A 10505-nucleotide genomic window follows, 5' to 3' on the forward strand; every position below is an offset into this window, starting at 1 on the left:
ACATGTGAACCCACCCTACTAGGGTAAGTCTATTATAAGTGACCAGATGAGCGTGATATTTTATTTTACGATACTCTTCCAGGTAGGGTTTTTTCTTTGGGTACTACCTGAAAGGTAACATATAGAATTCTATAGGATATGCTGTTGTTTTTCTGCACACTCTTGTAGCTCTCTTAATCCTGCAATTGTCGCATACAATATTTTAAGTTATTTTTTCCCCCATTACAGCTATGGATTCCCGAGTGATCGTCTCAACTTTTCTCATTGTATTTGGTCTCTGCATGCTGACAGAGAAGACTCATGGGAGTTTCGTTCATTTCTTCTCACATAGTGATGCTTGTAGTATGCAGGTATTGCAGCCAATATATATTTTTTTACTATAAATTTTTTTGATTTGTTTTGAAAACATTGGCACAGTGGCATAGTATGTGAGCTTAAAGAATAACTATCATTTGTCTAACACGTCATAGCGACATGTTATTAGTGGATATCGGTGGGGGTCTGGGTGCTGAGACCCCCGATGATTGCTAGAATAAAGGGGCAGAAGCACTAAGCAGCACACGCTCTGCTCCTTCATCTCCTCTATAGCTATAGTCTACTGAATTATAATGGAGCCTATGGAAGTTCTATAGGCTCCCATTATAATTCCATAGACTGCTCGTATTAGCAGTCTACATAATTCATCTCTGTATAGCAGAGATGAAGGAGCAGAGCGTGAGTTGCACTTCTGCTCCTTCATTCTAGCGATCAGCAGGGGTCTCAGCACCCAGACCCCCACCGATACGCACTTCTGACACGTCGTTATATATTTCAGAAATTTTTACAAGCGATAGTTACACTTTAAGGCCATGTTCTCACAGCTATTCCATTAATCGGCAGGGTCACGGAGCGGCCAGTGTCAGAGAAGATCATCCTGGTCGGTACTGCAGTACTGGCCGGATGATCTTAACCGCCGCTGAATTCGGATGCGGGCGCATCCGTGCGCACCCGCATCTGAATTCCCCGCTGCTCTCAATAGAGCATATGTCCAAAGCCGCACGCTCCATTGTGTGCACTGATAAGTTTTCTGCGGCTGCTATTCAATGAACAGCGGCCGCAGAAAACTGACAGCGCCGCTAGGGACCCTGGCCGGAGTGTATACTATGTGTATACACTCTGGCCAGGATTCCCTCAGGTGCAGCACTACGTTATAAAAAAAAACATTGTTCATTCAAAATCGTTAATCCTGCGATCGGGCAAATTATCGCTCTGTGTAAAACCACCATAAGGCTGTGTTCACACAGTTGTTAGCCACTATTTTATGCATAAAATCTGTATTTTTTTTATAAGTAAGAATATGGAACACAAAAAGTCGGAGTTTTAGCAAGACTATGACTCGCACACACTATTTGTGCTTAGTATTTTGCAACCAAAACCAGGAGTGGACTAAAAACACAGAAAGGCTATGTATACATGCTGTTGAAATTGAGTGGATGGCCGTCATTTAATGGCAAATACTTACTGTTATTTTTAAAAGAATAACTGTTGCTTGCTATGAAATGACGGACATCCACTCAAATTCAACAGTGTGTGGACAGAGCCTTTCTGTGTTTTCAGTCCACTCCTGGTTTTGGTTGCAAAATACTGAGCAAAAATACTGTGTGGGAACATAGCCTTAGGGTCCCTTTATACAAACAGATTATCTGCCGGGAACAGACTATAAACAGGCAACAGCTCATAAAGGAAAGACTGAGATTTCTCTTCTTTTCAAATCCATTCCCGGTTTTGGCTGCAAAAATTTGTCAGATAATCTGTGTTTGTAAAGGGACCCTTAGGCTATATTCCCACCAGGGGAACTTAGCAGGGAAAGGAGTCTTGTTATAATCACAGACACAAATAATGATAATTCTATCAAGCTGTCCTTCCTTGTGTTAACGCAATGAAACTCCAACCTGTGTGAACAAACCCTCAACATTAAAGGGGAACTCCAGTTAAAGGTTTAAAAAAAAAATGAACCTGCAATGCTATCCCAGTTTTGAAACTACCAAAAATCCATTTGTTTTGGGGGGTTTTGTTCTATATTGTTTGTACTTCCTGGTTGAGCAGTTGTACACAGTACTACAGGTTCGAGAGTGCAATGCTTTCCTTCAGCTGTTCATCACAATCTTCCACCCTGCACATTCCCCGCCCAAAGCTGTTGCAGAACATCTAGGCTGTGTTCTACGCTCAGTTTTATTGTGTTACTGAATTATTTGCAGTACTTTATCATTTCATTGTGGTCCCACCCACACAGCACGCTGTATTCTCTACCTGTAACACCACACAGCACGCTGTATTCTCTACCTGTAACACCACACAGCACGCTGTATTCTCTACCTGTATCACCACACAGCACGCTGTATTCTCTACCTGTAACACCACACAGCACGCTGTATTCTCTACCTGTAACACCACACAGCACGCTGTATTCTCTACCTGTAACACCACACAGCACGCTGTATTCTCTACCTGTAACACCATACAGCACGCTGTATTCTCTACCTGTAACACCACACAGCACACTGTATTCTCTACCTGTAACACCATACAGCACGCTGTATTCTCTACCTGTAACACCACACAGCACGCTGTATTCTCTACCTGTAACACCACACAGCACGCTGTATTCTCTACCTGTAACACCACACAGCACGCTGTATTCTCTACCTGTAACACCGCACAGCACGCTGTATTCTCTACCTGTAACACCACACAGCACGCTGTATTCTCTACCTGTAACACCACACTGTATTCTCTACCTGTAACACCACACAGCACGCTGTATTCTCTACCTGTAACACCACACAGCACGCTGTATTCTCTACCTGTAACACCACACAGCACGCTGTATTCTCTACCTGTAACACCACACAGCACACTGTATTCTCTACCTGTAACACCACACTGTATTCTCTACCTGTAACACCACACTGTATTCTCTACCTGTAACACCACACAGCACACTGTATTCTCTACCTGTAACACCACACAGCACGCTGTATTCTCTACCTGTAACACCACACAGCACTGTATTCTCTACCTGTAACACCACACAGCACGCTGTATTCTCTACCTATAACACCACACTGTATTCTCTACCTGTAACACCACACTGTAGTCTCTACCTGTAACACCACACAGCACACTGTATTCTCTACCTGTAACACCACACAGCACGCTGTATTCTCTACCTGTAACACCACACAGCACTGTATTCTCTACCTGTAACACCACACAGCACGCTGTATTCTCTACCTGTAACACCACTCAGCACGCTGTATTCTCTACCTGTAACAGCACACAGCCCGCTGTATTCTCTACCTGTAACACCACACAGCACACTGTATTCTCTACCTGTAACACCACACAGCACGCTGTATTCTCTACCTGTAACACCGCACAGCACACTGTATTCTGTACCTGTAACACCACACAGCACGCTGTATTCTCTACCTGTAACACTGCACAGCACGCTGTATTCTCTACCTGTAACACCGCACAGCACACTGTATTCTCTACCTGTAACACCACACAGCACGCTGTATTCTCTACCTATAACACCACACTGTATTCTCTACCTGTAACACCACACTGTATTCTCTACCTGTAACACCACACAGCACACTGTATTCTCTACCTGTAACACCACACAGCACGCTGTATTCTCTACCTGTAACACCACACAGCACTGTATTCTCTACCTGTAACACCACACAGCACGCTGTATTCTCTACCTGTAACACCACTCAGCACGCTGTATTCTCTACCTGTAACAGCACACAGCCCGCTGTATTCTCTACCTGTAACACCACACAGCACACTGTATTCTCTACCTGTAACACCACACAGCACGCTGTATTCTCTACCTGTAACACCGCACAGCACACTGTATTCTGTACCTGTAACACCACACAGCACGCTGTATTCTCTACCTGTAACACTGCACAGCACACTGTATTCTCTACCTGTAACACCACACAGCACGCTGTATTCTCTACCTGTAACACCACACTGTATTCTCTACCTGTAACACCACACAGCACGCTGTATTCTCTACCTGTAACACCACACAGCACGCTGTATTGTCTACCTGTAACACCACATAGCACACTGTATTCTTTACCTGTAACACCACACAGCACGCTGTATTCTCTACCTGTAACACCACACAGCACTGTATTCTCTACCTGTAACACCACTCAGCACGCTGTATTCTCTACCTGTAACACCACACAGCACACTGTATTCTCTACCTGTAACACCATACAGCACGCTGTATTCTCTACCTGTAACACCACACAGCACGCTGTATTCTCTACCTGTAACACCACACAGCACGCTGTATTCTCTACCTGTAACACCACACAGCACGCTGTATTCTCTACCTGTAACACCGCACAGCACGCTGTATTCTCTACCTGTAACACCACACAGCACGCTGTATTCTCTACCTGTAACACCACACTGTATTCTCTACCTGTAACACCACACAGCACGCTGTATTCTCTACCTGTAACACCACACAGCACGCTGTATTCTCTACCTGTAACACCGCACAGCACACTGTATTCTCTACCTGTAACACCACACAGCACGCTGTATTCTCTACCTGTAACACTGCACAGCACGCTGTATTCTCTACCTGTAACACCGCACAGCACACTGTATTCTCTACCTGTAACACCACACAGCACGCTGTATTCTCTACCTATAACACCACACTGTATTCTCTACCTGTAACACCACACTGTATTCTCTACCTGTAACACCACACAGCACACTGTATTCTCTACCTGTAACACCACACAGCACGCTGTATTCTCTACCTGTAACACCACACAGCACTGTATTCTCTACCTGTAACACCACACAGCACGCTGTATTCTCTACCTGTAACACCACTCAGCACACTGTATTCTCTATTCTCTACCTGTAACACCACACAGCACGCTGTATTCTCTACCTGTAACACCACACAGCACTGTATTCTCTACCTGTAACACCACACAGCACGCTGTATTCTCTACCTGTAACACCACTCAGCACGCTGTATTCTCTACCTGTAACAGCACACAGCCCGCTGTATTCTCTACCTGTAACACCACACAGCACACTGTATTCTCTACCTGTAACACCACACAGCACGCTGTATTCTCTACCTGTAACACCGCACAGCACACTGTATTCTGTACCTGTAACACCACACAGCACGCTGTATTCTCTACCTGTAACACTGCACAGCACACTGTATTCTCTACCTGTAACACCACACAGCACGCTGTATTCTCTACCTGTAACACCACACTGTATTCTCTACCTGTAACACCACACAGCACGCTGTATTCTCTACCTGTAACACCACACAGCACGCTGTATTTTCTACCTGTAACACCACATAGCACACTGTATTCTTTACCTGTAACACCACACAGCACGCTGTATTCTCTACCTGTAACACCACACAGCACTGTATTCTCTACCTATAAACACCACACAGCACGTTGTATTCTCTACCTGTAACACCACAGAGCACACAGTTACTACCTGTGACACCACACAGCACACAGTATTCTCTACCTGTAACACCACACACCGCACTGTATTCTCTACCTATAAACACCACACAGCACGCTGTATTCTCTATCTGTAACACCACACTGTTCTCTACCTATAACACCACACAGCACGCTGTATTCTCTACCTGTAACACCACACAGCACACAGTATTCTCTACCTGTAACACCATACAGCACACAGTTACTACCTGTAACACCACACAGTACGCTGTATTCTCTACCTGTAACGCTGATATTGGAATAATTTTTATTTTATTTTTAATTTTTTTTGCATCTCCACGCACATATTATGATCAAGCATCTGTTATCTTTGAAGTTCAGCCCCACAATAAGGACTTTATCCGATATTATCTTACATGGGATATACTGTTTATGCCTCGGTGGGCATTGGCAGGTGGGATTGGCAGTGCCGGCTCTGACCTCTGTTTACCATCATTTAATTGTGTTACTGCATCGTTTTTGTGAAGACGCTGCAGTACTGCAATGAATCTCCAGCATGTGTGAACATAGCTCTAATTTCACTGCAGAGTTTTGCACGATCAGTAAAGTTGCAGCACCTGCTTCTGGCTGGTCAGAGATGGAGAAACACTCAGGGGATTGGGGGATCCAGCTAAGCCTCCTGTGACATCACACCCTGCCCCCTGTCTACATCATCAGCCTGATCTCAGCAAACACACAATGTGAGACAGAGGCATGGAAGCAGGAGACAATGTGGATTGGCACAGAGGCCATTTTTCTTCACTTCCTGGATTTCTATCAGCTACCAGTGGGGCAGAACAGCACAGATATGGTAATACATTATATAGACACATTTATATAACTTTTAATGTACTTTTAGGCTATGTTCACACAACGTGAACAACCGGCCGTTCCGTGACCCGGTCAAATGATCTTTCCGGCCGCAGAGCTCTGATGCGGGCGCATCAGTGTGCGCCTGCATCAGAGCTTTCTATAGCACACAGTGAAGCTGTGTGAACTGACAGAGTTTTCTACAGCCGAAATTCATTGAATTGCGGCTGTAGAAAACTGACATGTCAGTCATTTGCGGCACAACACTGATCCCGGCCGGAGAGTATACGATGTGTATACGCTCTGCCCGGGATCTCATTGAAAATAAGGCATTGTTCCACCCCGTAAAAAGTACGGCCGTACTTTTACGTAGTGTGAACATAGCCTTAATAAAAAACAAGTTTTCCTTATATGGAGTTCCCTTTTAAATGCCTTATCACTTCTTAGCTGACATATGTGTATTAGTCAGTGGTTTTTACCCTTTACCAAGGAGGTTACTTTTTATTTCTTCTATACTAATGATTAATGATGAGTTGATTGAAATGGAATATGTTACAAAATATTAGCTAAATGTTTACAACTCACTCACATTTTGTGTCCCAATTTGTCCTTGTGAAGAAGGGGGGACCATGCAAGAAATTCTTACAACAAAGATCAGAAGGAGGTGATCTGCGAAATTTTGGAGATATGGAAGAAGACGATGTTTTAAAGGTACATAGTATTGATACATTATACTCTTTCCCTTAAAAAAATAAATAAATAGTTCATTAACTACTAAATCTACTTAAAGTGAATTTACCAGCAGGTACATCACTTTAAGGCCCCGTTCCCACTGAGGAAAGGTAGCGCGCTCCTGCTCTGTACGCGCTGAAGAATGAACATGTTCATTCTTCAGCGCGGACAGGGCAGGATCGCGCGCCTCCCATAGACTCCCATTATGAGTGGGAGGCTAACGGCATTCCGCGGCGGACAATTCCGTCGCGGAATTCTGCTACCTTTCCTCAGTGGGAACGGGGCCTAAGACTTTAAAATCAATAGACCGGTGTCATTGAGGGGATGCCAGTGCCGCAGTCCTTTTTTTGAACCATGGCCCAGTTCCCGCACACGGTACCAGACTATTCCTGGTCACCAGCCCGGCCTGCAGCACTGGAGGTAGGCCTGCTGCCTCCAGTGTGCCGAAACCTCTCCCCTCTATGACGTGGCTTCATTGATTCTAATGGCCTGCAGCCCACCTCCAGTGCTTCAGGCTGGGCCAGTGACCGGGTATAGACCGCTGCTGTGCACGGCAATCGGGTCGCAGTTAAGAAAAAGAACCATGGCAGAAAGAGAATGTAAACTTAGTCCTACTTGTTTTAAAAAAAATAACTAGTTCCATTTAACATGTTTGTCATCAATGGAAAAGATGACATTTTTATTGTATACATAATTTACAAATTTATTATACGGGAAGGGGGGGGTATTATTAGTTCATACATAATTCTTACAGTGTTGACTTCCATTTTTTACAGCTAAAAGCACCTGTGGAGATTGAAGTCAGACTGGACTCCCAGCAAATTGAAAACTATCGTAATACTGTTGAGGACATCTTTAGGGGTGAACCTCAGAAGTCTTAGGATGCAATGAAGTTACCTGAATCTTTGTATAAAAAACTATAGTCCGGAACTGCTTATTACTATGGCTATGCAGCACGAATTAACATGCTAACATGGAGCGAGCATAAATGTATAAAAAAAAATTGGTGTTTTGAATAAATAAAACTTCAATTCTATATTCTGGATACTAACTGACTGGGACTTGTCATGTTAATTTATCCCAAAATGTTCAAGCATTAGACTGCAGAGACTAATTCTGTTTCCATGACAATAGAAAAGCTTTCCCATCATCCGAGTGGTGTGGCAGCATGATCCGAACATGCAGGTAAACAAAATAAATCATTCCTGCAGAAAAAGGGAGTGAAGCTCGGCGGCTTCTCTTACATTATTAGAGTACACATACTATTTATCTATAGTCATCATTTGGTTAGCAACACACTGGGCCTCATTTATCTAAACTGTACATATATGGTGGGGGATCAGCTTGGTAACAGTTCACACAGTTTCTTCTATAAATAACTTGTTTTATTTAGCAAGAAAAGAAAAATAAAATGTAGAACTTAAGGCTATGTTCACACTACGTAAAAGTACGGCCGTTGTTGTCGATGCAGTGTGGAACATTGCCTCTTGTTTTATGGGATCCCATGCCGGGCTGCAAAGAACTGACGTCAGTTTTCTGCGGCCGCAATTCAGGGAATTGCAGCCGTAGGAAACCCTGTCAGCCGCTTGCTTTATTGTGCGCTATGGGGAGTTCTGATGCGGGCGCACGCTGATGCGGCCGCATCAGAACACTATGGCCATAAAGATCATCCGGCCGGTCCTGCAGTACCGGCCAGGATGATCTTGGCGGATACAGGCCGTTCCGTGACCCGGCCGGTCTCTTACATAGTGTGAACATAGCCTAAAAGTTGGTTTTCTTCAGCAATACATTATGCATAATACATGGAAACAGAAGAGTTCATGGACAGCCAAGGCGATCTCAGAAGTCAGCAGAGGTGGTTCCCAGCAGTAGATTCAAGGGTCTTTTACATCGGCTGATCATCAGCAAGGTGTGTTGTCAGAAAAACTCCTGCGGCCGATAATCGGCCCAAGTCAGGGGCGTAGCTAGGGGTTCAGCCTAGGGGGGGCGAGCAAGTCTGAGTGGGCCCCCAACGGATTATGTTACCCAAAGGGAACCTCACTTGACAACAATGCTTTCTAAATAATAAAGGGTATATTCTGCTCCATTACTCAGAGTGAATTAAGATTAAGAGCAGTGTTGGAGGCTTCTACATTTACATATATAGACACATAAAATGAAACAGTAACTTACAAGGGGTGTCTTCTCATCGGAGTCGCTCACTATCCCAATGTCATGGATGTATGGGCAGTATAACAGGTTCACCTTAGATCTGTAGTTAAAACTGTAAAAAAAAAAAAAACAAAACATTATTTTCCCTATACACTGACCCATAAACCGTACAGGTATATACCAATGGTACAAAGGCACTGCACACCATATAAGTGACTACAGTGTAGATAAATACAGTGACTTACAAGGGGTGTCTTCTCATCGGAGTCGCTCACTATCCCAATGTCATGGATGTATGGGCAGTATAACAGGTTGATCTGAGATCTGTAGTTAAAACGGTAAAAAAAGTTAAATCCATTATGCAAAGACTATTATTTTCCCTATACACTGACCCATATACCATAGAGGTAGATAATTTGCATTCTGCCTAAGACAGGTGCATCACTCACAGGGAGGTACCGCAGGCTCAATCACTAGCTAACTCGGGCAGCCACTACAATAGAGCTCAGGCTGCTGCACCCTGCTCTCTGTGATCCGAATCACAGCTTTCTGATTTAAACATACTTGTCCCTTATCCTGTAAGAGACTGGGGGGGTCGGACCTCTGCCCCCATTCCCCCAGGATCTCCAGGTCAGCCCCCAGCTCCTCTATGAAGCTGCCAGAGAGAACTGGGCCAAGTAGGGTTAAATCAGAAAACCCCTGGGATGAGAAAACTCAGTGGACAGTGCACTATATATGACTGGAGGCCACTTCAGCTTGGTTGTGAGTCCAGCTTCCCGTTTCCACATGTCCCACACTGTTTTCCACATGTCCAGCCCCCCCTGTTTCCACATGTCCAGCTCCCCCTGCGTCCACATGTCCAGCTCCCCCCCCCCCCCCGTTTCCACATGTCCAGCTCCCCCCCCCCCCGTGTCCACATGTCCAGCTCCCCCCCCCTGTCCACATGTCCAGCTCCCCCCCCCCCGTGTCCACATGTCCATCCCCCACCACCTGTTTCCACATGTCCATCCCCCACCCCCTGTTTCCACATGTCCAGCTCCTCCTGTGTCCACATGTCCAGCTCCCCCTGTGTCCACATGTCCAGCTCCCCCTATTTTCCACATGTCCAGCTCCCCCTGTGTCCACATGTCCAGCTCCCCCCCCTTTGTCCACATGTCCAGCTCCCCCTGTTTTCCACATGTCCAGCTCCCCCTGTGTCCACATGTCCAGCTCCCCCTGTTTTCCACATGTCCAGCTCCC

The 10505-nt window shown here is 45.1% G+C and overlaps 1 long non-coding RNA gene across 1 annotated transcript; it reads left to right on the forward strand.

The window, feature by feature from the left end:
- The first annotated feature begins 232 nt into the window (after positions 1 to 232).
- LOC138793135 (uncharacterized) lies at positions 233 to 8153 on the forward strand. Its single transcript, XR_011363214.1, has 3 exons — positions 233 to 350; positions 7002 to 7094; positions 7892 to 8153. It is a non-coding gene; the product is annotated as an uncharacterized lncRNA (long non-coding RNA).
- The last annotated feature ends 2352 nt before the right edge of the window (positions 8154 to 10505 follow it).

The sequence above is a fragment of the Dendropsophus ebraccatus genome, chromosome 5 (genome assembly GCF_027789765.1).
Source record: "Dendropsophus ebraccatus isolate aDenEbr1 chromosome 5, aDenEbr1.pat, whole genome shotgun sequence".
NCBI classification, from domain to species: domain Eukaryota; kingdom Metazoa; phylum Chordata; class Amphibia; order Anura; family Hylidae; genus Dendropsophus; species Dendropsophus ebraccatus.